General features: G+C 32.9%; 1 protein-coding gene across 5 annotated transcripts in view; it reads right to left on the bottom strand.

Annotated features, from left to right (window-relative positions):
* LOC140434743 (uncharacterized) overlaps positions 1 to 25,855 on the bottom strand; it is a 147,762-nt gene that overhangs the window by 44,866 nt on the left and 77,041 nt on the right. For 3 of the 5 annotated variants that reach the window (XM_072523236.1, XM_072523232.1, XM_072523233.1), the window contains exon 2: positions 24,125 to 24,234. The exons of 1 other annotated variant lie outside the window; for it this stretch is intronic. The gene's annotated coding sequence lies outside the window, so the exon portion shown is untranslated. Of the gene's footprint in view, positions 1 to 15,655; positions 15,880 to 24,124; positions 24,235 to 25,855 lie in introns of those variants that run through there. One more of the 5 variants, XM_072523234.1, reaches the window with a different exon arrangement.

Raw genomic sequence — 25,855 nt, 5'->3', positions numbered from 1 at the left:
AAAGCCCATTAGTCATCAAGAAGCCCATTAGAAATTACTGAATGCTTTGAAATGAATGTAAATCTTGAATCAAATAAGATTCTCATGAATTGTCACCTAAAACTAATGTGAGCTAATGTGTAATAATTTTGTTGCTCATAAATTGCCGTCACCTAACGAAGAAGGTATGTACGATGTAAAAAATAAACCTTTGTTTAAAAAGAAACAGCGTTATCGTTAGTAAATATTTCATAGCAAATAGTTTGACTAAAGAAATGAAAGGAATATTTTAACGCATCTCAAGTAGGACTAGATTAGATACTTATTTTTGGGTATGGTTAATACTTGGATAAACAAAAAAGAAAACTAAATATTTATACATACTTTTTTAATTCGGTTTAAAACGCATATGGACAGTGACATTTATATCATTTTATATAATTTTTTCATTTTTTACATCATCAAAATATTTATCAGATCGGAACCCAATAGCCAACAACTTAAGCAGCGATTATTCTTGTAATGACTTTTCTCCAGACGAGTCTGAATATAATCCAGAAAGCTCTGAGTACAGTTGCAGTTCTTCAGATGATTATGTAGTTTCAAAAAAGTATAAAAGTCAATTATATGGTATGGAAGAGCACCCTACTGAAACTGATAAGTCAAGAAGGAAACGAAAACAACTTTTTATGTATTCAAGAAATATAATAAAAAAAATAGATTGGAAGAAAAAGAATATGTATCAACAAAAGGAATTATAGTCCCTGCAGCTGAAGTAAAGCCTACATGCAAACAAACTTGCAGGTTTAAATGCTTTAAAATACCTGAAACTGAGAGGCAAAAAATTTTTAACGCTTTTTTAACGCGATTTTTTGCGATATTGTTAAACATTTAAAAAAGTTTAGGAAAACACAAGAAGAGTCTAGAAGAACTTTTTCGATGATCTACTTTTAACCGATTGATGGAAACAAAGTTAAGGCGTGTAAGACCATGTTCATTAACACTCTGTGAATTAAAAAAGGTGTTATAGATATAGCGATGAAAAATCGTTCTGAACAAAACCTTGCAAATACTGACGGCAGAGGTAAAAGAAAAAGCAAAACTTTGGATCTAACTATCAAATCGGTCGAAAATATCAAAAACCATATTAAGCGTTTTCCATGCGTTCCTTCTCACTACGTAAGAATGGATAAATACTTAGATTCTACCTTAAATTTGGCAACTATGTACAGAATGTACAAATTCTGGCGAGAAGAGAACAATACACCTTCAGCAAAATTATCGGCGTATCGAAATATTTTTTAAAGACAACTTTAATTTGGGATTTCTTCAGCCAAGAAAAGATCGATGCTGCGTTTGTGTTGGATATGAAGAAAAAAACATCTAACAGAGAAAATGAGAAAAGATCAAAAATTACATCTGAAAAATGAAGAAAATGCCAGAAGGGCCAAGACGCAAGATAAAGAAATCGCAATTGAAAAAAAAACAATGGTAAGCTGTAATTTTGCCCTGCAGCAAGTTTTACTTGCACCTAGTGACCCAAAAAATAATGCTCTGTTTTATAAAAGACGCTTGTCTACATACAATTTTACAATCTAAAATGTAGCAAACCGTCAGGGTGATTGTTTTATGTGGCATGAGGGTCAAGGAGCTAGGGGCAGTTGCGAAATAGCCAGCCTTATTTATAAGTATTTTTTGTCTCTATCCTCTTCCAATAATGAAGTGAGATGTTTTATTGACCGCTGTGGTGGACAAAACTTGAACAAGTTTGTCGTTGCTATATGCATGTACGCTGTGCAACACATTGAAAATATTAATAAAATTGAACTTAAATTTTTGATATCCGGCCACAGTGAAATGGAATGTGACTCAATGCATTGCGCAATTTCAAACAGAATTTAAACGAGTAGGAAAGGCTTTGTGGTCAGGTGATTGGAAGATGATAGCTAAAGGTGCTCGCAAAACAGGAGATAAACCTTATATTGTGCATGATGTTGAAACAAAAGATTTTTTGATTGGAAAGCCTTTGTAGTCATCTTATAATGAGAACCACTGACACTAAAAAGAATCCTGTTTTATTCCAAAAGATTTGCTGGTTTCAATTTAGAAAGGAAAAACCTTATCAGTTTGAATTTAAAGAATCTTTTGAAGAAACCGACTTTAGATTAGTAGATTTCCAAAAAAGAACTTTACGTAGACAAGTAATAGAATCACTGAAGTCATCAACAAAGTGTTTCAAGGTTATATTAACTTGATATCGACCTGAAGGCAGAATAACGACAGTTTTCAGAAAAAGTATTTCAGATGGATGATTTTGAACAAGATGGATGATTCAGAAATAGGAGGGTAGACTTCTTCGAATTCCCAGAATTTTTGAACAGTCTGCGAGAGATTGTCATCCGTCGTTTGAGAATCAGGTGATTCTAGAGTAGAAGACAGTGTCGTGCATATAACCAAATTATTTACATAACGAGAAGTACCATGCTTGTTTTTTATGCAATTTTCAGGAATTCTGCCAGAGATGATGACACCGAATGAGGTTTCCGCAGAATTGGTAGACCAGTACCTAAAAGAATAATTTGGCCAAGTACAATTTCTCCATAGTAGTCAGCACAGAGTAGAATATCAATGTCTGAAGCGAGATGCAAGTGGCGAGCTCCAGTTCTTGTGAATTTTTTAGTTTGTTGGCCATAATTGGCAATTGTGGTAGGCAGTTTGTAATCTTAGGTAAAATAGAATAAGAAATATCCAGCCTTGAGTCATTAGGAGAATAGATAGTCAGATTAACGGTTGTTTTGGAAACCGAGACTATTTGATTTATTTCGGTGGATTTACTCATTGCACCACGTTGAGGAGAAGAAATTTGCCTTGATTATTTTCAAAGTGTAAGTAGCTGTGGTGTTTGCCACCACAGTGAGAACAAGAAGTCTTACTTTAACATTTTTGTATAATGTGATTAACTGAGGCAGTTGTAGCAGAGATCATGTTGCTTGACGAACATACCCTTGGTTTGAGGTGAGAGCTCTTTGAATTCCCTACAGATAGAGTGATTACTCTTACACTAAAGACATAATCTAGACTTAGAATTGAAGGAGAAAATCATTTGTCGGTTATCAGTAGTGGTGTGATAAGAATGTTTTACTTACTTGGAAGTTTGAGGTTTGAAACTATTTTGGACCTTAGAGAAAGAAGAAGTTTGAAGATTTTCCAAATGGCGTCTATATTTGCTAGGGGCTGTGAAAACTCTATGACCTTATCAGCATCAATGGCGAATTCCATCGAACGCTTGATCGAGTTTCTGAGACATAATTAAGAGTAAATTTAGTAATTCATCGGAAGTCTTATTGAAATTAAGCAATAATCTGTAGCTATTGGAAACAGAAATATAAAATTCCCTTAATTGTGAGGAATTGGCATGACTGTTCAAGGATTTGAAGTCAACAATACCTGAAACTAGATCCCTAACAAGAATGCGATCTTTGGTATATCGAGCGTTTAGGGTATCTAAGGCCATGGTATAGTTCGTCTCGAGCAATGGATTGTTTCCTATCAAACGGTAAGCATCGTACTTGAGTAGATTTCTTAAGTAGATAAATGTTTCAATATTTTTGAGTGTTACATCTTCATCGATGATGTTGAGAAAAGTTTCGTAGAAAGATTGAAATTCATTTAGTTTGCCTGAAAAAGAATTAATTCGAATTTCTGGTAGCTTGACAGTTTTCTGTCGGATAGTGGCATTTTGAATCACTTAATTATTCGAAGGAGACATGGCACTAGAGACTACAGGAGATGGTGTAAAATTTACAGGTGGAGTTTGGAGGCTTTCGAGTTTTTCCTCAAATAAAGAAATGCAATCATAATATTTTTATACTATCGGATATACGCTAGAACCGGAAACCAGAAATTACCACAAATGAAGAATTTAATATACTTTACTTACTTAATCAGTAGACCCATTTGTACCTTTCGGTGTTGGGCCGTTTAAAATACAATTCATTACATTACACTATTTGACGGTCTTCTGAGGTGTCCTAGCTCTTAACGAACTTTCTCCATTCCTTCCTATTGGATGCCATCTGTGTTGCTTCCTGCCAAGTCTTACCCTTACTCTGTAGTATCTGCGAGATGTCACTGTTCCATTCTTTAATGGGTCTTCCTCTTCTGTTCTTCCCTATTGGTTTGGCGTCCCACACTCTTTTAACTTGTCTATTATTGTCCGAACCATGCCAATTTTTTCTCTTTGATTGACTCAAGTATCGGTTTGATTTTGAGTCTTTCTCTTATTTCTTCATTTCTGATTCTATCAGTTCTTTTTACTCCTATCGTTCTTCTGAGGTATTTCATCTCTGCTGCCTGAATTCTGCTCTGATGTCTTTTGTTTAATATCCAATTTTCTGCTCCATATGTCACTGTAGGTCTATATATTGTTTTGTATATTGTCATCTTGGTCTTTGTTGATATTTCTTTGTTATTAAGGAATCCTCTATTTAGTGCTTGGAATAGTTTTCCTGTGTTTTCCATTCTGTTGTTAAGGTCATCCTCGATGTCTCCTTTGTTGTTGATTACTATTCCTAAGTATTTGTATGAATTTGTCTGTATTATTTCTTGTTGGTCTATCATTACTTCTAGTTGATCTTCCGTCCCTTGTTTCCTTGATATTTTCATTATTTGAGTCTTCTCTTTGTTTACGTTTAAGTTGTATTTGCTTGCTTCTAGGTTCCATTTCTCTAAATTGTGTTTCAGTTTTTCTGCAGTTTCCGCAATTAATACTATGTCGTCTGCAAATATACACATCTCAGCATTTATCATTTGCATTCTGTTCCAACCGATGCAGTATTTCTTGAATGTTTTCTTACATTCTTTCACTATCTCATCTATTACATTTATGAATAGTACTGGGCTGAGACTTCCCCCTTGTCTAACTCCTTGGGTTGTTTCAAATGGTTCTGACTGTATATTTAACATTCTTACTGTATTTGTTGTTTTCATGTATATACTCTTTGTTGCTTCTATCAGTTCTTCACTTACTTGTTTCTTCTTTAGGCTTTCCCATATATCTTTTCTTTTGACTGAGTCGAATGCTTTTTCCATGTCTATAAAACTCAGATGTATTTCTTTATTTTTCTTTAAGGCTTTTTCTATTACTTGTTGCATGGTGAATATATGGTCTTGTGTGTTGTGTCCTTTCCTGAATCCACTTTGTACATCCTCTAATTTATGTTCTATTACTTTTCTAATTTTCCTTTCTATTATGGTTTCGTATACTTTTGCTGCTACACATAGTAGTGATATACCTCTATAGTTCCTACAGTCTCTTGTGTTTCCTTTCTTGTATATAGGTATAATTACTGCATTTGTCCATTCTCTGGGTATTACTTTTCTCTTCCATATTAGGTTATATATGTATAACAATTTTTCTTTTGCTTTTACTCCTATATATTTCATCATTTCTGGTGCTACTTCATCGCTTCCTGGTGCTTTTCCAATCTTTATCTTTCTTATTGCTTCTTCCAGTTCTTCTTTTTCTATAGTTTCTGTATTTTCCGTGTTTTTCATGGATACTCTCCTGTTGTGGCTTTCCTTCTTCATTGTATTCGCTTGTTTTCCATTCAGTAGCAGCTGAAAATGTTCCCTCCATCTTTCCATTATTGTCTTATCGTCGTTTATTATTGTTCCTTCCTTGTTCATTATTTGTTTCAGTTTCGTTTCTTTGTTGCTTCTTAGGTTTTTCAGTGTTCTGTAAAATAATTTTACGTTTTCTGTGCTGTTTTCTTCCATTTTTTCCCCGAATTTTTCCCAACTTTTCTTTTTCTCTTTCTTAACTATCTCTTTAACTTTTGTTCTTTGTCTCTTATAATTTTCATATTTTTGTTGTGTTTTGTCTTGGATGTATTCTTTCCATAATTTCTTCTTTTCTTTTATTTCTCTTTTCACTTCATCGTTCCACCAAGATGTTCCTTTTCCTCTGTTGTTATTTCTTGTGGTTCCACATATTGATTTAGCTGTTTTTATCATCGCATTTTTAAATTTTCCCCATTCTTCTTCTATTGTTTCTGTTATTTCATGTTCATTATCCGTCTCTTTCTCTAGTCCTTCTTAGTATCTTATTCTCGTTGTTTCTTCCCTTAGTTTATAAATTTTTATTATTTCTTTGTGTTTTCTGTTTATGTTCTCATTTCTTTTTATTTCTTTTCTTTTGCTTTTGAATGTGGTTTCTAGTAGATAGTGGTCACTACCAATTTCATAACTTCTTTTTACCCTTACGTCTCTTATCCAGTTCTTCTCTGTTTTTTGCACTATATTATAGTCTATAATTGATTGTTCGTCTCTTGATTTGACTTCTCTTGTGATCTTGTGTATCCTTTTATGTTGGAAGTGTGTGTTCATAATCACCAGGTTATTGTCTAGATAGAATTCAAGTAGTAATTTTCCATTTTTGTTTAGTTTGTCCTCCCCATAAGGTCCGATGACATTGTTCCATTTTTCTGTTTCTTTCCCAACTCTACTGTTCATGTCTCCTGTGATCACAATTTTCTCTGTACAATCATTTATCACTTCTTGTAATTTGTCCCAGAATTCATTCTTTTCGTTTTTTGTTGCGTCTTCATCTGGTCCATAACATATGATTAGGTTTGTATTGGTTTCCTCTGTATCCATATCTATGTCTACTCTTAGTATACGTTCGTTGTAATATATCCAATTTTTTATTTTGTTGATACTCTCCTTCTTTATCATGCACGCTACTCCTGCCTGAGCTCTCTTCGTTTCTTCCACTCCACTGTATATTAGTAGCATTCCGTTTTCTAATATTATTGATCCTTTTCCTTTTTTCTTTGTCTCTGTTATAGCTACTATTTCAATGTTCTTATCTCTAATTTCTTCCCCCAGTTCTATTTCCTTCCCATTTATACCTCTCACATTCCATGATGCCATTTTCCAAATTGTTTTGTTCTTTTCTGTGGTTAAGTTATACTTCAATTTGTTTTTACTCCCGTTTGTGTTATTATCTTTAGATCTGCTCATGTCCCTGTTCTGTGCCTGTTTTGTTTCTCGGTCCGTTATTGTGTTTTCTTCAGCTAGTTTTTTGAACTAGTTGGTTCTGTATTGTATGTTATTTTTTCTATCTGGCTTGTTTTTTGATTCCATTTCCACTTAATGCCTTCAATAATTATGAAACCATATCCAATTTTTGTCCTTTTTCCATTAGTCTTTTCATCTGCTGCTATCTTCCTAAGATTTCTTTGTATCTCTATCTCTTTTAATGTTAGGTCACATTCTATATATACTCTATGTTGCTTATAGTTTATTAGTTTACCCTTGGCTTTCAGTATTTTCATTTTATCTTCGAATTTTTTACATTCGATAACACACATTGTTTCATTTATCTTTTGTACCCTATTTATTTCTGATTTTACTCCCATTTTTGTTTCTATGAAGTTCTCCAGTTGCTCTGCTTCTATTGTGTCTATTGGTAAGCCTCTCATAATTAGGTTATTTTTCTTCTTTTCTTTCTGACATGCTTCCAATGCTATTTCTATTTTATCTATTTTTTGTTTCATCGCTGTCATTTCTTTCTTTAGATTTTCATTTTCTCTTATTATTTCTTTCATTTGCAATTTGTATTCACTATTTTCCTTCCTAATTTCTTTTAGTTCCTCAATCATATTACCCATTGTATTTTTTATCTCTTCCAGGTCATTGTTTTTCTTTTTATTATCGCTTGCTAATTGTCTCATTAGTTCCATCATTTCGTTCTGGCTGCTGGTTTCATTCGTTGTTGGTTTCGACCTGTCTGGCGTTCGGCTCACTTTTCTGCTCCTGCTAAATATATCTATCTCCTCTTTGCTTTTTCTTTTACCATCTTCATCAATCTTACCATCCGCCATTTTTCTTCTTATTCAAGTAATTAAAGTATTTATAAATATAAATATTATAAATAACGGTTACGGATCTCGACAAGCGCCGCGCCTACCTCTACAGTTAAATCTTATCAATTATTCTCGATCCTAATCAGTTTCGACTTCTACCACTTGTAAATACAAAAATACAATCAATATCAAAACAGCAAATAAATTCAGCCTTTATAATTCTGTATAGTTTTACCGAAACCTGAATAACAGACCTATTGTTTTTGTTGATAATTATTATTGTTTATCGTTCTTAATCACCCGTTCAGCGTAAAAAGCTCAACTCCGTTTCGACCACTCAGAAGTTTCACTTTTATCCGTAGGGCAATTAAAACTAACTATCAATTTATTACAGTTCAAAATCAGATAACTGATTATTTACTTACATAAAGGTCCCTTTCAAACACACTTTACACTAACTTGCATGCAGATTACACTCGAAACCACCCAAAATTGGAATTTAATTTCGGAGCGACACTACACACGTCCTACTAGTCTCTAATTTGTTAAGCATTTGTTAGAATTTAATATAAATGTACAGGAAGTTCGGAAAATACTTGAAAACCTGAAGAACATAAAGCAGCTGGTAAATACGGGATACCAAACGAATTACTAAAATATTGTGGGGTAGCAATGACAGAACAATTAACAACATTAATTAATAAAATTAAAAACACAATAAAATACCGGAAGAATGGAGAACGAGCGAACTAATTCTACTATTCAAAAAAGGAGATTAAAAACAACCAGAAAACTACAGAGGTTGTTCAATACTTAGCTAAAACTTACAACTAAAATGTTACAAGTGCTAATAAATCAGAGGATAAGTTTAGCAGCTAAACAACAGGGTTTTCGTAGTGGTTTTCGTAGTAGTTTTCGTAGTTCCGAAGATCGTGTACAAATGCAATATTCGTTATAAAGCAAATTACTGAGAAATTACTCTAAAGTATAATAGACCAGCATTTCTGTGTCTGATTGACCTAAAGAAAGTGTTTGACAGAGTAAGACTCAAAGATGTAATCCATCTTCTGTATAATTGAGAAGCTCCTCTAAATTATAAAAACTACCGAAAATATCTAAAAATCATCAGTGGAATGAGACAAGGCGATTCATTGAGTCCCATGCTCTTCAATTTGATGATGGTTGAAATCATTAAAAGCGTAAATATAGGAAGAGCATATAGAATGGGAAACAGAAATAAAAATACTCCGTTGCGCAGACGACGCAATATTGATAGCCCGATGAAGATAGTCTACAAAGACTGATCCACAGATTTAACATAAGAGCAAAAGAATTTAATATGAGAATCTCCTCTCAGAAAATTAAAACAATAGTAGTCAGTAAAGAACCAACCAGATGTAAAATAGCAATTGATGGCATCCGTATTGAACAGTAATGGAAATAAAATACCTGGGAATTACACTGGCTAGCTATGGAGACCTGGACAAAGAAGTAAGAGATCAAGTACAAAAAGCAAATGGACTAGCAGGATGCCTTAATAACACTATATGGGGAAACAGACACATTAACACTGAGATGAAGTCAAAAAATTATAAAGCCAGTGTAAGACCAATAATGACATATGCCTCAGAAACAAAACCCGACACAGCCACAACACAAAGGCTATTGGAAATGGTAGAAATGAGAGTACTAAGAAGAATTACAGGAATTACGCTGAGGGATCAAAATAGAAGTGAAGACATTAGAAGAAAATGTAACGTACAGTGTATAAAGAAGACATTAGAAGAAAATGTAACATACAGTGTATAAATGAATGGAAACAAAATTAAAAAAAAGAATGGACTAACCACATAAGCAGAATGGAGGAGACCCCTGTCGTCAAAATAGTAAGAGATGTCACCAATCGGCAGAAGTATCGGACGACCGCGCAAAAGATGGAGTGACAACCTTCCGTATAGGTATTAATCCGCCAATGAACAACCAGGATTGCTTGTAAAGAGGAAGAAGAAGAAGGATATACGTCTTCATCCGTAGCTTGGTTTGCCGCGAGAAGATTAGTATGTCATTACATGTACGAAAGGCATCTCTGCGTTGAAAAAGTATCTTCTATGTTATTGACTTACTAGTACTGGTATTTTCCTTTTAATAACTTCCTCTTTTAATATGAGCAACCAATAATATGTTTTTGTGTGTGTGTGTGTGTGTGTGTGTGTGTGTGTGTGTGTGTGTGTGTGTGTGTGTGTGTGTGTGTGTGTGTGTGTGTGTGTGTGTGTGTGTGTGTGTGTGTGTGTGTGTGTGTGTGTGTGTGTGTGTGTGTGTGTGTGTGTGTGTGTGTGTGTGTGTGTGTGTGTGTGTGTGTGTGTGTGTGTGTGTGTGTGTGTGTGTGTGTGTGTGTGTGTGTGTGTGTGTGTGTGTGTGTGTGTGTGTGTGTGTGTGTGTGTGTGTGTGTGTGTGTGTGTGTGTGTGTGTGTGTGTGTGTGTGTGTGTGTGTGTGTGTGTGTGTGTGTGTGTGTGTGTGTGTGTGTGTGTGTGTGTGTGTGTGTGTGTGTGTGTGTGTGTGTGTGTGTGTGTGTGTGTGTGTGTGTGTGTGTGTGTGTGTGTGTGTGTGTGTGTGTGTGTGTGTGTGTGTGTGTGTGTGTGTGTGTGTGTGTGTGTGTGTGTGTGTGTGTGTGTGTGTGTGTGTGTGTGTGTGTGTGTGTGTGTGTGTGTGTGTGTGTGTGTGTGTGTGTGTGTGTGTGTGTGTGTGTGTGTGTGTGTGTGTGTGTGTGTGTGTGTGTGTGTGTGTGTGTGTGTGTGTGTGTGTGTGTGTGTGTGTGTGTGTGTGTGTGTGTGTGTGTGTGTGTGTGTGTGTGTGTGTGTGTGTGTGTGTGTGTGTGTGTGTGTGTGTGTGTGTGTGTGTGTGTGTGTGTGTGTGTGTGTGTGTGTGTGTGTGTGTGTGTGTGTGTGTGTGTGTGTGTGTGTGTGTGTGTGTGTGTGTGTGTGTGTGTGTGTGTGTGTGTGTGTGTGTGTGTGTGTGTGTGTGTGTGTGTGTGTGTGTGTGTGTGTGTGTGTGTGTGTGTGTGTGTGTGTGTGTGTGTGTGTGTGTGTGTGTGTGTGTGTGTGTGTGTGTGTGTGTGTGTGTGTGTGTGTGTGTGTGTGTGTGTGTGTGTGTGTGTGTGTGTGTGTGTGTGTGTGTGTGTGTGTGTGTGTGTGTGTGTGTGTGTGTGTGTGTGTGTGTGTGTGTGTGTGTGTGTGTGTGTGTGTGTGTGTGTGTGTGTGTGTGTGTGTGTGTGTGTGTGTGTGTGTGTGTGTGTGTGTGTGTGTGTGTGTGTGTGTGTGTGTGTGTGTGTGTGTGTGTGTGTGTGTGTGTGTGTGTGTGTGTGTGTGTGTGTGTGTGTGTGTGTGTGTGTGTGTGTGTGTGTGTGTGTGTGTGTGTGTGTATATTCGTGTGTATTTACCAAGATTTACCAACTCAAAACCCCACAGCGTTGCCAAAACATCAGAATAGTTAGTAAGTGAACAACTTTTGAAATGTCAACTATTTGTCAAACTATATTAACAGTACATACACTTAGTTTTAAGATTACTGCAACACACTAAAATACATAAGAAAACATTTTAATACAAAATTATATATTCTAAATTTTAAACTTACATCTTTTAGAGCATTAATAGTAAAAACATCCCGCCATTATTTCTTGTTCAAAACAATCTACCTTATATGAAAGCTTATCAGCTTTCTACAGACTATTTAGTTGTTTTGGCATAGCACAATCACAATACGCAACAATAATTAGTTTTTAAAGCTATTAATCTAAATTTAATATGTATTTATAAATCCAATTTATTAATATATAATATATTATGATCAAATTGTGTAAGAAATCAAAACATAAACAAAATTCTTTCTCTAAAGAAGCGGCAACACTTTAAACAATTTTGCCACACGCTGGTAAAAAAATTTGAAGTATTCCTGTATCAGTTGCGTACAATTGTCTAATATGTTTAATTAAAATTATTATTTTGTGGAATATTAGACTTAAAGAGTTATTTCATAAAATTTATAATATTAATAACAAATGTTTTTGGTTATTTAATCAATATAATTCTAAAATTCCCAATATAATGATGATTATATTTTTCTGATTATTATACTATGTTGACGCCTATGAAAGATCGAGCAGTTCCGTATGGGTTTCGTATTATTAGCTGTGTTAGGACAATTTGAACTCTAAGGTTGACGTTCTGGAAATTTTAAATATAAATGACGTGACTTTATATAAATTGTAACGTGCACGCATTTTTATATGAAAAATACTATATATGTGTTATCAATAAAGATGTAAGAACCGATTTATACTTACTACCATAAAGACCAGAATATGTGATTGCGTGACCGGCTTATACGACATAATGACTACCGTAGCTTAAGACTACCCACCATTTGCCATATCACTGTTTTCCTCTTATTCATGTACTCATATAATAAAAAGGTAACAGGTCATGTTTAACATATTTCGACCACAGTAAATTTACTATTCAAAGTAAACTTTCACTCTTTGTGTTGTACAGGGCTATTATAATATACTGTTTATTCCTAATTCACCAACTTTATCACAACTGATAAAATGAAACAAGTTACTATATATCGACATGGGAGGATGTTTCCACAACTTCTACAAAATTTTAAATAATGTTCACAGCAGTATTACACATAAATTGATTGATTCATATTATTCTAACTTCCTGTCATCCTTCTACTTAATAATGACTAGTTCATTATTATTATTATTTATAATCATAACCTGTTAACTTTTACAAATAACACAAAAATTAGAGTTATTTGATATCAACAAAAAAAAAATAAATGGCATCACACATGATAGTATCATATATTTTTTTTCTTATGGAAAGATCGACCATTATCTAGTCTAACCACAAATGAAAGAAATATCCTAACCAACACTTCGACATCCACTTAACTGTTTAACACCACGCAAAAGCCATATGTGATACATATTACCTTTTGTTACCTTTGTTTTCATTACTTTTATAGCTAATTAGATTAGAGTGTATTCAGTTTAAGCATTAAGAATGGTTTTTTTTTGTTTGGAAAATTGTTTTATTTGTCGCAACATTTAAATCACTACATGGTTGAAAAAGCATAAAAATAAGAAAATGTGAAGGATAACTGTAGAACAGAGGTAAGTAGTATTTCTGAAAGTTGTATATGCAAAATGAAGATTTGTAACAAGTAATGTGTTTAAAATAAAATAAAAAGAAAAATAGTATATTAATATACAGGGTGTTTCAAAAAGGTATGTCATAAATTAAATCACGCCTTCCAGGGACAAAAATAAATTGATTGAATCCAACTTACCTTAGTACAAAAGTGTACACAAAAAAAGTTACAGCCCTTTGAAGCTACAAAATAAAAATTGTTTTTTTTTGCATTATCTCCTAAACTACTTGACATTTTGTAATAAAAATGGACACGTTACTTTCTTGTTCTAAAAGCATTTTTCATACAAAAGAAGCAACAAATCTAAGCACACAGAAAAAGTTTAAGGGGTGTGTGCAGTCCTAAATCCCCCCAAACTTTTGAGTACGTTCAAATCAAATGAATTTTTTGGTATCATTAGTTTAACACATTATTTTTAAAATTTTTTTGCCTCTTATCACTTTCTTCAAAAAACAGTTTTTATTGAGTTACGGCCCTTTTCATTAACCTTTAAAAAATTACGTGAAACTAAATAAATGGATTAAATGAATTAACAAGTACAAAAAATGTATATAACCTCTATAAATATGATATTACAATAAATGTTCAAAATGACCCCCATTTTCTTCAATACACATTCGGTATCGTTTTAATAAGGAAAACCGAATGCGCTAAAAAATCATAGTTTTCTGACGAAATTGATTTGCAACTTCAATTATTCTAACCCTCAATTGTTGTTCGTCCTCTATTGTTACAAAATACACTTTCTCTTTCATAAACCCCCAAAAGCAAAAGTTCATGGGGTTAAGACCTGGACTTCTGGGTGGCCAAGAAATAGGTGCGTCACGACCCCTTCCAATCCACTGACCAGGATACTGCCTGCAAAGGTATTCCCGGACTTCATTACTGTAATGCGGTGGAGCGCCATCTTGTAGAAACCACAAATTTTGCCTTATTGTAATATTCACTTCTTCCAAATACTCTTGTAAATCGTTTGCCAAGAAGTGCAAATAATTACCACCATTTAAATTATTGGGAAGAAATACTGGGCCTATTAGATTGTTATCCACAATTCATGCCCAAACATTAACTTTGAAAGTCCTTTGGTGATGAGTCGTTTTTTTGGCGTGGGGATTTTCGTCGGCCCAAATGTGCTCGTTATGATGGTGTGTTATTCCATTTCTACTGAACGTAGCCTCGTCGGTAAACAAAATATTTCTAATAAAATTAACATTTCGAGTGTTTCCCATTAACAACCAATCGCAAAACCCGATCCTTTTAGGATAATCTTCAACCAATAACTCTTGAACCGTTATTAAGTGATAGGGTTTGAGCAGCTGATCCTTCAAACGCCTCCAAACCCTTACGTGAGGAACATTTAGTTGATCAGCTATTACCCTTGTACTTGTTCCAGGGACTTCTTCAATGATTTCTAAAATGTCTTCATCAGTTGCATCCATTATTGGACGACCACTATTGCCAGCAACTTGCGGTTGGAATGTACCCGTTTCCCGTAAACGGGTAACCTACCCGGCATTTACCTACGATATTCCCGGTAGTTTATTGAAATCATAATTTAATCTGATCCAACTTACCCAAAGTTAAATGTATATCTGCCATTACCTGAAATGTGTAGGCCATTGTAATATAAAATTTTTTAATATTAATCTTATTCACACAATAAATGATAGCTTCAAATTATTGACTATTATTGATGGAACTGTTTGTAATTATTGTATCCGTAGAAACTAATTGTAATTTTATGGCCAACTAGGAAAAAACTAGTTTTTCGAAAAAGTGATAGGAGGCAAAAAAAGTTTTAAAAATAGTGTGTTAAACTAATGATGCCACAAAATTCATTTGATTTGAACGTACTCAAAAGTTTGAGGGGATTTAGGGCTGCACACCCCCCTAAAATTTTTCTGTCTTAGATTTTGTTGTTTCTTTTGTATGAAAAATGCTTTCAGAATAAGGAGGTAACGTGACCATTTTTATTACAAAATGTCAAGTAGTTAATGCAAAAAAACAATTTTTATTTTGTAACTTCAAAGGGCTGTAACTTTTTTTGTGTACACTTTTATACTAAGGTAAGTTGGACTCAACCAATTTATTTTTGTCCCCGGAATGCGTGATTTAATTTATGACATACCTTTTTGAAACATCCTGTATAATGTTAAAATTTAAAAGTAAATAAAAAAAATTGTTTCAAAATATTTTGGTATAACTTTAATAAAATTCTAATAAATATAAAGGAGAGCAATAATTTCCAAGCAAACTGTAAAAGACTTAAAATAGTATAGGTATAGAAAAAAATTATAGAACATTAGACATATTGGGATACTAACAGGGAGCATTACCCTACTTCTTTTGTTTTACTATTAATTTTATCGTTGGTAAGGTAGAAAATATACTTAACAATATATCTAAAAGTAATAAGTATATTAAGTACCTATATTAAGCGTACAAACACTGATAAATCCAATCATAAAAAATGATGAAGAATGTTCAGTTACTTCAACAAATGAGTTGAATGAACTTGAAAAACCGTTAAGGACCTTAATTGTAAAACCTTGTCCCTGAAAATGGTTAACGAGTTTCTTACACTTACTGTTTCTCAAAGGTAAGCAGGTAATCCTAGAAAAACGGCACTTTCCCCCACAAACTCGAAATTTAAACACAAACTTGACATCTATGTCCTTGACGTTTACCCCCGAAATACCTATAATATCAAGAGGGGGATGATATCCACGTAGCACCTTAAAAAGAGGTGTCACATCGAACCATAAGGTATAAACGGGTACCCCTATAGGCAGTGGTTACCACAACTCGTTGAACGATAAAGTGGGGTACCACGGTTATACCATAGAAAAAAAATCACGTGGTAATACACAGGACCGGCACAACAACAAATGGCTTTTCTAGTTATTAGAAAGGAATGACAAAGTACTAACAACTTTTTATGGTTATACATTTTACTATAATTTTTAAAATAATATTTTGTAATGTGATTGTAATTTTCATTACAATCAATTGTGGCTTAACCGCATAAAAAACATGATATCTAACTTAAACATGCCACAAGAAAACAGTTGTAGAAAGTTTTTTATTAACAACGAAAACAAGGAATTAGTAGAACTTCGAAAACTGTGCTTTCGTGCATATCCAAATCGAGTAAATATTATACCCATACTCTATCGATTTATAGAATACTTTTGACTGGGTAGAATACAGCAAATTTTCAAAAAAAAAAAAGAGTGCTATAACTAACTATACAGAGCTAGTTTACCATGGCGCCACATAACTAATCTTATACATTAATAAAAATTTTTAACTAGAATTGGACATAATGCTTTATCCGACTAACCGTCAGTGTACTTCAGTAAACATTATCAACGCCACCAACGGAATTAATAGTAGAAATCAGAAATCGTCAATAGGATAAACGTATATGAAATTCGGTAGTGGTAGAGTTTCTAACTCATCAATGCTAGTTGTATTGATTAACGTAAAATCAATTTTTGAACCGAAGCTTCTCGAGAAATGACACGAGGAGAATGCGTCACGGGTAGCGCAATGATACTACCAAAACAAGAAAAAGTCACTTCAAAAACAACTCTGGAACCGGCACGCGCATGACGTCACCGCACGACAAAATCGTATAGAGTTATGGGAAATCATAGAGTAATATACATTGTCGTGTTATTAAATAATTGAGATTGTCGTTCATCTGTTACAATGTTTAGTTTTTACTTTGGGTGTATTATAATCATACTAGTAAAATAATAAAATATATGTATTGTACTAAAAAACTCATAGTTTTTTCACGGCAAAAATGTAAGAACTATCTAGACATGCAGAAAAATACGGCACTTTAAATAAACCGCGTCAAATAAAAAAAGTGGTTAAAGAAATAATAGAAAAACTCAAGTTTCAAAAAAGTATTAAAATTACAAAAACAATATCACATTTGATTTATTTTACTTAACATTTTTGCAATTTTTGTATTTTAGACTTCTGTTTTAACTGTAGATTCAAAACTCTCATTCGGAAATACAACTGACATCTAAAAACTAGTGTTTTCACATCATCAGATGTTTGAACGCAAACTGATCTTTCCAATAAAGATTTTTGACAATTTTTGATACTAACTTTAATAATCTCCCCATTGAATTGACAAAAAATATTTTCTAGTTCATGACAGTTCATAAGTAACGTTTCTAAATGCTTCACCAAACCGCCTTATAAGAGATAGTTTACCCATGAGAAGAAAATGTTACTATTTGTACGATTGCCCACACTCTCTTCATGTCGTAGCTTGAAAACTATAAAACCAGCTAAATTGTCTAGTCTATCCCAATACAACTCTTCCTTTCAAAATCTGTTTGATGATTTTCATTTTCTGAAGTTACTGGAAGATTCGATTGACTAACAGTGGTTTGGTTATCATCATTGAAACTACTGTCATTTTTATAATAATCGAAATTTAAAGAGCTTTCCGCTTTCATATTTTAAAGCGACATGTTTGCTGTTTCTGGTAGATTACTTACATTGGCTGAAATAACTTCATCATTCCAGTCCACAATAAAATTACGCTTGTATTACTGTGAACAGTCCTAAGCAATATTAATTTAGATTGCATGTTGTTATATACTTGGTGTTGAAATCTTTAGTAAATCCAGAAATAGTTACAAAGATTTAATGATAACAATAATACCGAAGGCAGTAATGGTTTTAAAGTGGATGTGCGAATATTTTTCACAAGATTTTCCATTTTATCTATGTAGAATAATATGTTGCTCATTTAAAGATGTTCCGTGCGCTTTAATATAATGTCTTGTACCTTTTTGTTGAATTGTTGAATTGAATATATTAAACCAGTCATTTATTGTTTTATCATTTCGGCATATTCTAACCAATTGATGTTATTCTCGAATTTTACCAAAGACCCCAATCTAGTTAGTGCCCTAGAAACAATGTATGAAAATAGTTTCGTTGCCAACTTAACTTTTTGGCGTTGAGGTCCTTTCACTGTTCAAAATTCTTCACTGATTTTGTGAACAATATTCAAATCAACGCATCTTGTATACTTGAGCATATCGACTATCGGTCTGACATTGATCAATCCTCAATCAATTAATCCATTGATCCTCCTGCATACAGGGAAAGTTCTGAATTTGCCACGTCTGACCATTGAATTTGCTTTCTAGTTTTTAATTTTCGCAACTGACCTTTAGGAAAAATTTTTTCTATAGCATCTGCCTCTGACCTTACTTTTTCCAGCACGATTCGCAATTGTTTATTTTCTTCTTCAAGTTGTCCAATTTTGTCTGCATCTTCACTTGAACCAGTCTGAGTGCCAATTGAACGTGAAAGACAACAGTAACTATTTTCTTGATTGTTACCTTCAATTTCCATGTTTACCTTTGGATACTATCGCTGGCGATACACTAGAATATAATAAATTAAATCAATAAACGACATTTTTTTGGCATTGTGAGTACTCACTTATTATCCAATATATTTTCGACTAATCTTTTTTGTTTCTCCCCGCTTTTTTCTATTACATTGTGATGTGGAACAAGAAGGGTTTTCAGTTAGTAAATAAGCATTAGGTATAGCTTTTGGATTTAGTTTCCAATTTGTTTCTTGATGACCCAGCAATTTTTCTTTCAGCTGGTAATCAGATTCAGTAAAATGCTTTGAGGATACACGTGTTGTAAAAACGTTCTGCAGGAATTTAAACCAACTATCGCACAGTTTATCATTTTTAAACTATTGAAAGCACACTCTACTTCCAATTATATTTAAGAATTTTATTCCGAAAAGTTCATCTAGCACTATATTTACTTACGCAAACTGCATAACAAACACAACGTAAAATAAAACATTTGACGTTTTGTCGCTCGGTGACGTAGTCATATAAGACAGAGACATTGTTATTCATGCGCGTGGCTTTATCTTATCGTAGTATCATAAGTAGCCCTACAAAATAGTGGTTCTTCACATCGATTCACTAGTCTCGATCAATTCGTTTCTAGTCATCATATATTTATTCTAAGTAGGTTTAAATTAAAAACTGCATGAACAAAAACTGACAAAATACAGACATCAAATGAAAAGTAAAAAAAAATTAAAAGTATAGCTATGAATAAAAGATTCTATTCGTAACGATTGTCTAAATTTAAAAGTCATAAATGTCATTAAATTAATAATAATATTGAATTATTGTAAATTTTTATAGCACTTCTCGATTTACATTTTTTCCACATAATTTGTATCATTCAAACGCAATATATATAAAAAAAATTTATATGTGAAAGAAGAAATAATTCTGGGCATAAATGGGTTAATATAATAGCATCAGCAATTAGGATGTCGACTGTTAGATTAGGATCAGAAGTTTGTTATATTTATTCCCATTTATTTTTACAAATATTTCATAATCTGTAGTATATAGGTTATATAAAAAAAATTAGGTTTATTAGTTGAATTAGTAATATTTAGAGCATAAGATAGGATACTGATAAGATAAAATATGATTATATTTAAGTACATTCAATGTAGTTTTTGCAAATATATTATTTATGCAGGTTCCTCGTAATTCATTAGGTCTTATCACTGTCTTGAACAGAGGTACATAACCATACATAAAAAATCATCAAAAACATGGCTATGACTCAACAAATCCATATTAAAATCGTCACAATGATGTGAAATTTTGTTTTTTTATCAGTTTTTAAGATGAACCTTCGGGTAGTGGCGCTATAGTTTCTTACAAGTTTAGTTGACCCGGTGTCAAACCAGGTGGGTCTAAAAAATAGAAATAGAGGATTTTTCTGTTTTATTTTGTAGGAATTTGAATAGGTAAATATATTAAGACGTTTTAGTAAAAAAAAAAATAATTTAAACTTTATTAAACTAAACAGAAAAATGATTTAATAGATATGGAAAAAGACTGTCATGTGTATTAATTTCTCCTTATAAAATAAAAATAAACAAACGTAACACAATAAATATACATAAAAATAATATAATATACATAAAAATGTTAAAAGAACATATCTGCAACTAATATGTACAAAAAAAAAACGATATACATTTATTGTAGTTTCCTACAGTTCTGACATACATCGGTGATATGCTCTAAACACATAAATGCATTGCATTTGTAGCAGGAAAAACGAATTTTTCTATTCTTTCTACAGCCGCAATAGATGTACCTTCCAGCAGCCATTTCTTGATTTTCCGGTGCATCACTTCGAGTTACTTCCATAAGTCTCAGCTTCAGCGTCCTCGGAAGATTGCTAAGAGCTGTTCTCCTTTTCAAATGTGGATGAACCAATGCGTTTGCAAAATCTACCAAATGTAGTCGCCGTATATTTGGGTTGCTAACTGAATGATTATAACCATTTTGACAATTTTTTAAGAACTGGTCAAACACCAAGCGAATGGGAGTTATCTTGTTAATTTTTGATCGCTCTGCACGTGTTTCCTTATCATCAAACGTAACGCAATGAAGAAGAAATCGGAACCTTTGTATAGTCATCGCAAGATAAAAAGTTTCTATACCATAACCATCTCTCCTTCAAACACCTTCTGCGCTGGCACGATTACAGTGACCTAGCCCAGATAAATACAAGAGTCCTATAAAAGCACGTATTTCCATTTCTTCAGTGAGATTAGCATTTCGCTCTCGCTAATACTTTTCTTGAATGGAGGCTATGTATTTATTTGTATTTTCCACAATGGTACCAATTATCGTGCCATCCAAGAAATAATTCCAAATCCTGACAGCATCCTTTAAATTTTTAGTACTTTTTGTAGACCCTGGTAAGCGAATTATTATGTTATGCTGTCTTGTTAAAGTGGTTCTTGGCTTTGGAGGATCTTCTTCCAGTGGACGGTTTTTGCCTAAAACAATAAAAATCATTATTATTAATATTAATATATATATATATATATATATATATATATATATATATATATATATATGTAATATATATATATATATATATATATATATATATATATATATATATATATATATATATAATATATGTATATATTGTAGTTTTTTAACATACCTATATGGAAAAGTCGGGCAGACTGACAAACCGCAACTGTTTCATCTTCATCTGATATTTCCTGTTTTGATTCACTAGTCCTAGAAGTTCTACTTCTTCTAAAAGTTTCTGCAAGTAAGCTTGCCCGTGCTCCTAATCCTCCATTGCTAAAATCTAACAATCTTTTAATTAGAATTAAAGAAATGTACAAATATCTAAGAGTTTACCTCGGAATATTTTTGTAACGATATTAGTTTACTATACCACACTATTACACTGTAATGGTCACACGACGACTAACCGTCAGTCACAACGATACATGAAGGTACTGAAACGTTAGATTCCTTAAAATAACCTGTTTAATACCAACATCAAAAAAACAGTCTACTCGGTCTCTCACACAGTGACGCCACTACCCAAAGGTTAAGAGTTTCATAGTATTTATGAAATGAATATGAGCAAGATCAAAATTATTTACATATTTAATTATTATTACTTGCACTTCTTGACAGCTTCAGAACAAGTTTTTGATATCACTACTTGTTGCTTATCATGATCCAAAGAACATAAAAACGTATTGTGGCCTCTTAAACCAGAATTATGTTTTTTTATTTTACACGCAAAAGATCGCCAGTGTTATTTATGCCTGTCCAGTTCTTTATGTTCCGTAGCCACGACATTTGTTTGCGACCTACTCCTCTCTTGCCTTCAATCTTTCCCTGGATGATTCGTTGAGGGATTGCGTATTTTTTCCTCTCAGAGTATGGCCGAGGTATCCAATTTTTCGTACCTTGATCAAATTGAGTAGTTCTCTCTCAGTATTTGCCTTTCTTAAGACTTCCTCGTTTCTCACCCTATCTCACCATGGCATGCGGAACATTCTTCGCAACGTCCACATTTCGAAGGCCTCCAACTTATTAATGGAAGGTACTCTTAAAGTCCATGTTTCCATGCAGTATAAAAATATGAACCATACATAGCATTTAACCATCCTGTAGCGGAGATGGAAGGAAAGATTGCGGTTACATAGTGGCATATTATAACAGAATTAATGGTAATATCTAAAATATTTTTTTCGATACCACAAGCATTTACATAATTAGGATTAAGACTGTGTATGTGCAGTATCCCAGTGAGGTCAGCCAGTACACTGCAGTGTCGCAGTGACTATCATTATCAGGTTTTTTCTAAAACTTTAGTTTCTTAAGTGTCATTTAAAATCAAGGTCATCAAATAAAATCAAATACAACACAGTATGGATTTCAGCGCAATAAACTGCCTAACATTTTACATGGCACTACCGGGCATTCGTTGCTACTGAAAATAAGAAGCGACATGACATGTTAAACACGAAAATCAGAACTATAAGCTATATTGTAGCCGAATTATACGCACAAATCAAGGAGCGACAAATAATAGGGCTGATCTCTTATTGTTTAACAAATTAACTAGGCAAACAATGCTTATTAGTGTCGCGACACCTAACAAAATCAACCTGCGACTTAAATATAATGTAAAAATTGTCAAGTATAGAGATCGTATGGAACAAATAAGGAGACAATGCAGAATAGAAAATATTCAGACAATGCTACCTTTACCTATAATCCTATCAACAACACTTATACAAGACAATGCAAAAACATACTCCATACTCTTGGCATTTATGTACTAAAGTTATACAAACATTACTCTATACTAATTGAGGCAACAAATACCTAAATACCTTCTTGAAATTAGTCTAAATTATTTAAATACTTTCATTTATGGCAATATTAATAGGTAAGTAATCCTAAATAAGACTCACATAAACGAAGAATACTCAGAAATGTTACATTAATTACATGAAATATTATTTATATCCCGAATTTAGTAACATACATTAGTGAAATATCAACAATTTCACATGTAAACGTTAAGTTCTAAAATCCATGCAGTAATTTCATAACACTGGAACAGTTTACTGGCTCTCACAAAAATTTTATGAAACTTATGATGCGCAACCAATTTCAACGTCCAAATGAACAGGAAAATAGTCTCACGAAAGCGATTACACGTAATGAACGTGTTTTTGTCTCGATGTTATCAGGTTTATCGAGCTCGAATTTTGTGAAATATTAATTTTTAATTACATACATGACTCTTATTTCGCAATAAACATTTACCTACTTCGAATTTTAAAAAGCATAAGTCTTTTAACATGCAAAGCTGCTGGGAATTTTAAAATGCAGATCCCACATGGCAGATCCGTCTCTATACTTTGGAATTCTTTGTCTTGTCAGACGAAGATGTCCTCGGTAGAAGCAGGAGGTAGCGGGAGAGAGAAATCGGTTTGCTGTATAGATGTTAACACAGTTACCTAGTTTTCAATACTTTCACCTTGCTTTGCTTTAATATTTCAAACATTCATGATATTACTGTTATATTTTGATTGAATCTAGGAGTATTGGGTTTAAAGTCATACAATTTATGGAAAATTATTATTTTTTATTTAAAAATGATAAGCTTATGTTGTAAAGTATTAAAACTTATAGCCTACAAATTTTAAAATCTAAAATAAAATTGAATTTTCAGAACATAAAAATGTGTATGTTTTCTATATATGCTAAGAGTAGGTAGTCTATTTCGGCGTTATTGGCTGATTGAAATAATAATCAGGATTGGAACAAACTAAAACACATGCATGATTCTGACAATACTTTTATACAATTTTTATACAATTTAATACATTGTTTTGTAATTAATTGAATTACTTACTGGGTACCTTCTATGAACAGTGAAAGGCAATACAAGATTTGATAAGCAGAGGAATGAAGACGTAAAACAAAACCTGAATATCTAATCAATCGATCAGAAAATATAAGATACAGAACAAAATAGAAAAAACATATAAATATAATGAAACACCTTATAAACCGAAAGACTATACTACGTATCTCATGAGAGATGAAGCAAAATTGAATACCAGAACAGGCAACAAATACCTAAACTCTGGAATTAAGCAAAGTAAGACTTACTCAGTAATTAATTAAATAACAATCTTCTTCTAAACCCCGGGCTTCTTCCTATAATCCAACCCCGTGGACGAGGAAAAACGGAAATCGTCGATTTACTAAGATTCTTTAAGCTGAAAAAAATATAATTTATATATAATATAAATTATATAAATATAAAAATATATAAGTTTCAAACAAGAAATATAATTTCAAACAATAAAGATAATTCTGAACAAAAATTTTTATTTTATCTACACTCTTTGTGTAGAATAAACCATTCTCTCAGAAACAATGCTTGAAGCGACCCGCGATTTTGAATGTCAGTTACGCACGCAAAATAAACTTTTTGGTAGAAATTCGAGATTTTTTGATCAGAGTGTCCTATCCGACAAAAATCAAAATCAAAAGAGTGCAGCTTCATATGCATTTTGTAGCAGATAGTCAGTTTATATAAAGCTGTTAAATAAATAAAGGTTTGTGCGAATTTTGCCATTTATACGATTCTCGTGAGATACAGTATGAAATTATGATTTTGAATTTTGGGAACAAATATGGGGCATTTGAAATATGCCTAAAAAAGCTGAATTTAAACTTTCACATTACAAACGATATAAAACTGCTGCTTTTCGAATGTACATTTCTCGAAATTAAACCACTTGAGCCAGAAATTCCATCCAATGCGTTCTTTTTAAAAGCATTTCCCGTGACGTGAGTTTGTTTGTAATGTATAAGTTTAAATTCAGCATTTTTAGGCATATTTCAAACGCTTCATATTTGTCAAAACATAAAATCGAAATTTCATGTTATATGTTTTGAAGACTGGGCTTTAAAAATGGAAATTCCACAGCGACCGGTCAATGGAAGTGTTCAATTTTATTGATCTTATGAGAATTGTAAAAAATGGCAAAAATCGCTAAACGTTTATTTATTTAACAGTTTTATAAAAATTAACTTTATTTGCAGCAATTTACAAAAGGATGCATACGAAAGCACCTTTAAAACGCATTTTGATGTTTGTCGATAAGGTACTCTGATCAAAAGATATCGAATTTTTACCGTCGAGTTGGTAAAAATTTTATTTACCAAATTGATTTTGCGAACACTAACATTCAAAATCGCCGGTCGCTTCAAGCGTTGTGTCCGAGAGAACAATTCATTTTACACAAAAAGTGCTAATAAACATTTTTGTTCAGAATTATCTCAGCTACATTTCTTTCTTGTTTGAAACATTTTTTCTACGGAGTACAGATTCTTGGTAAATCGGTGTTTTCCACCCCACCCTCTCGTGAGGGGGGTTTAGGGGAAAGCCCGGAAGTAAGAGTTGTAAACTGTTTGCAACTTTTTTGATATTCTCAGCAAAATTCAGCTTGTGCGTCTCATTTTTAGAGATCAAATCTCTGACGACTGGACTATTTGGCTTATATTGATTTCACTATTTATGTGTGAACATTTGTAATAAATCTTACAGATTATAAAGTTTACCGCCGAAAAATTTAACTAGCTATTTAACCAACAGACTAGCTGTTATATTAGCTATATTAGGAATAATCAATCATTCCAATTCCTAAAAACCACTAGGAAATAAGCACACAACAGATTACTTAGTTTAGTGAGCCATATATATATATATATATATATATATATATATATATATATATATATATATATATATATATATATATATATATATATATATATATATATATATAGCAGACTCCCTCTATAACGCGAACTGAAATGGCAGACTAATTA

The sequence above is a fragment of the Diabrotica undecimpunctata genome, chromosome 2 (genome assembly GCF_040954645.1).
Source record: "Diabrotica undecimpunctata isolate CICGRU chromosome 2, icDiaUnde3, whole genome shotgun sequence".
NCBI lineage: Eukaryota > Metazoa > Arthropoda > Insecta > Coleoptera > Chrysomelidae > Diabrotica > Diabrotica undecimpunctata.
The sequence above is the reverse complement of the archived record's forward strand: the minus strand, read 5'-3'. Positions and strand labels throughout refer to the sequence as shown.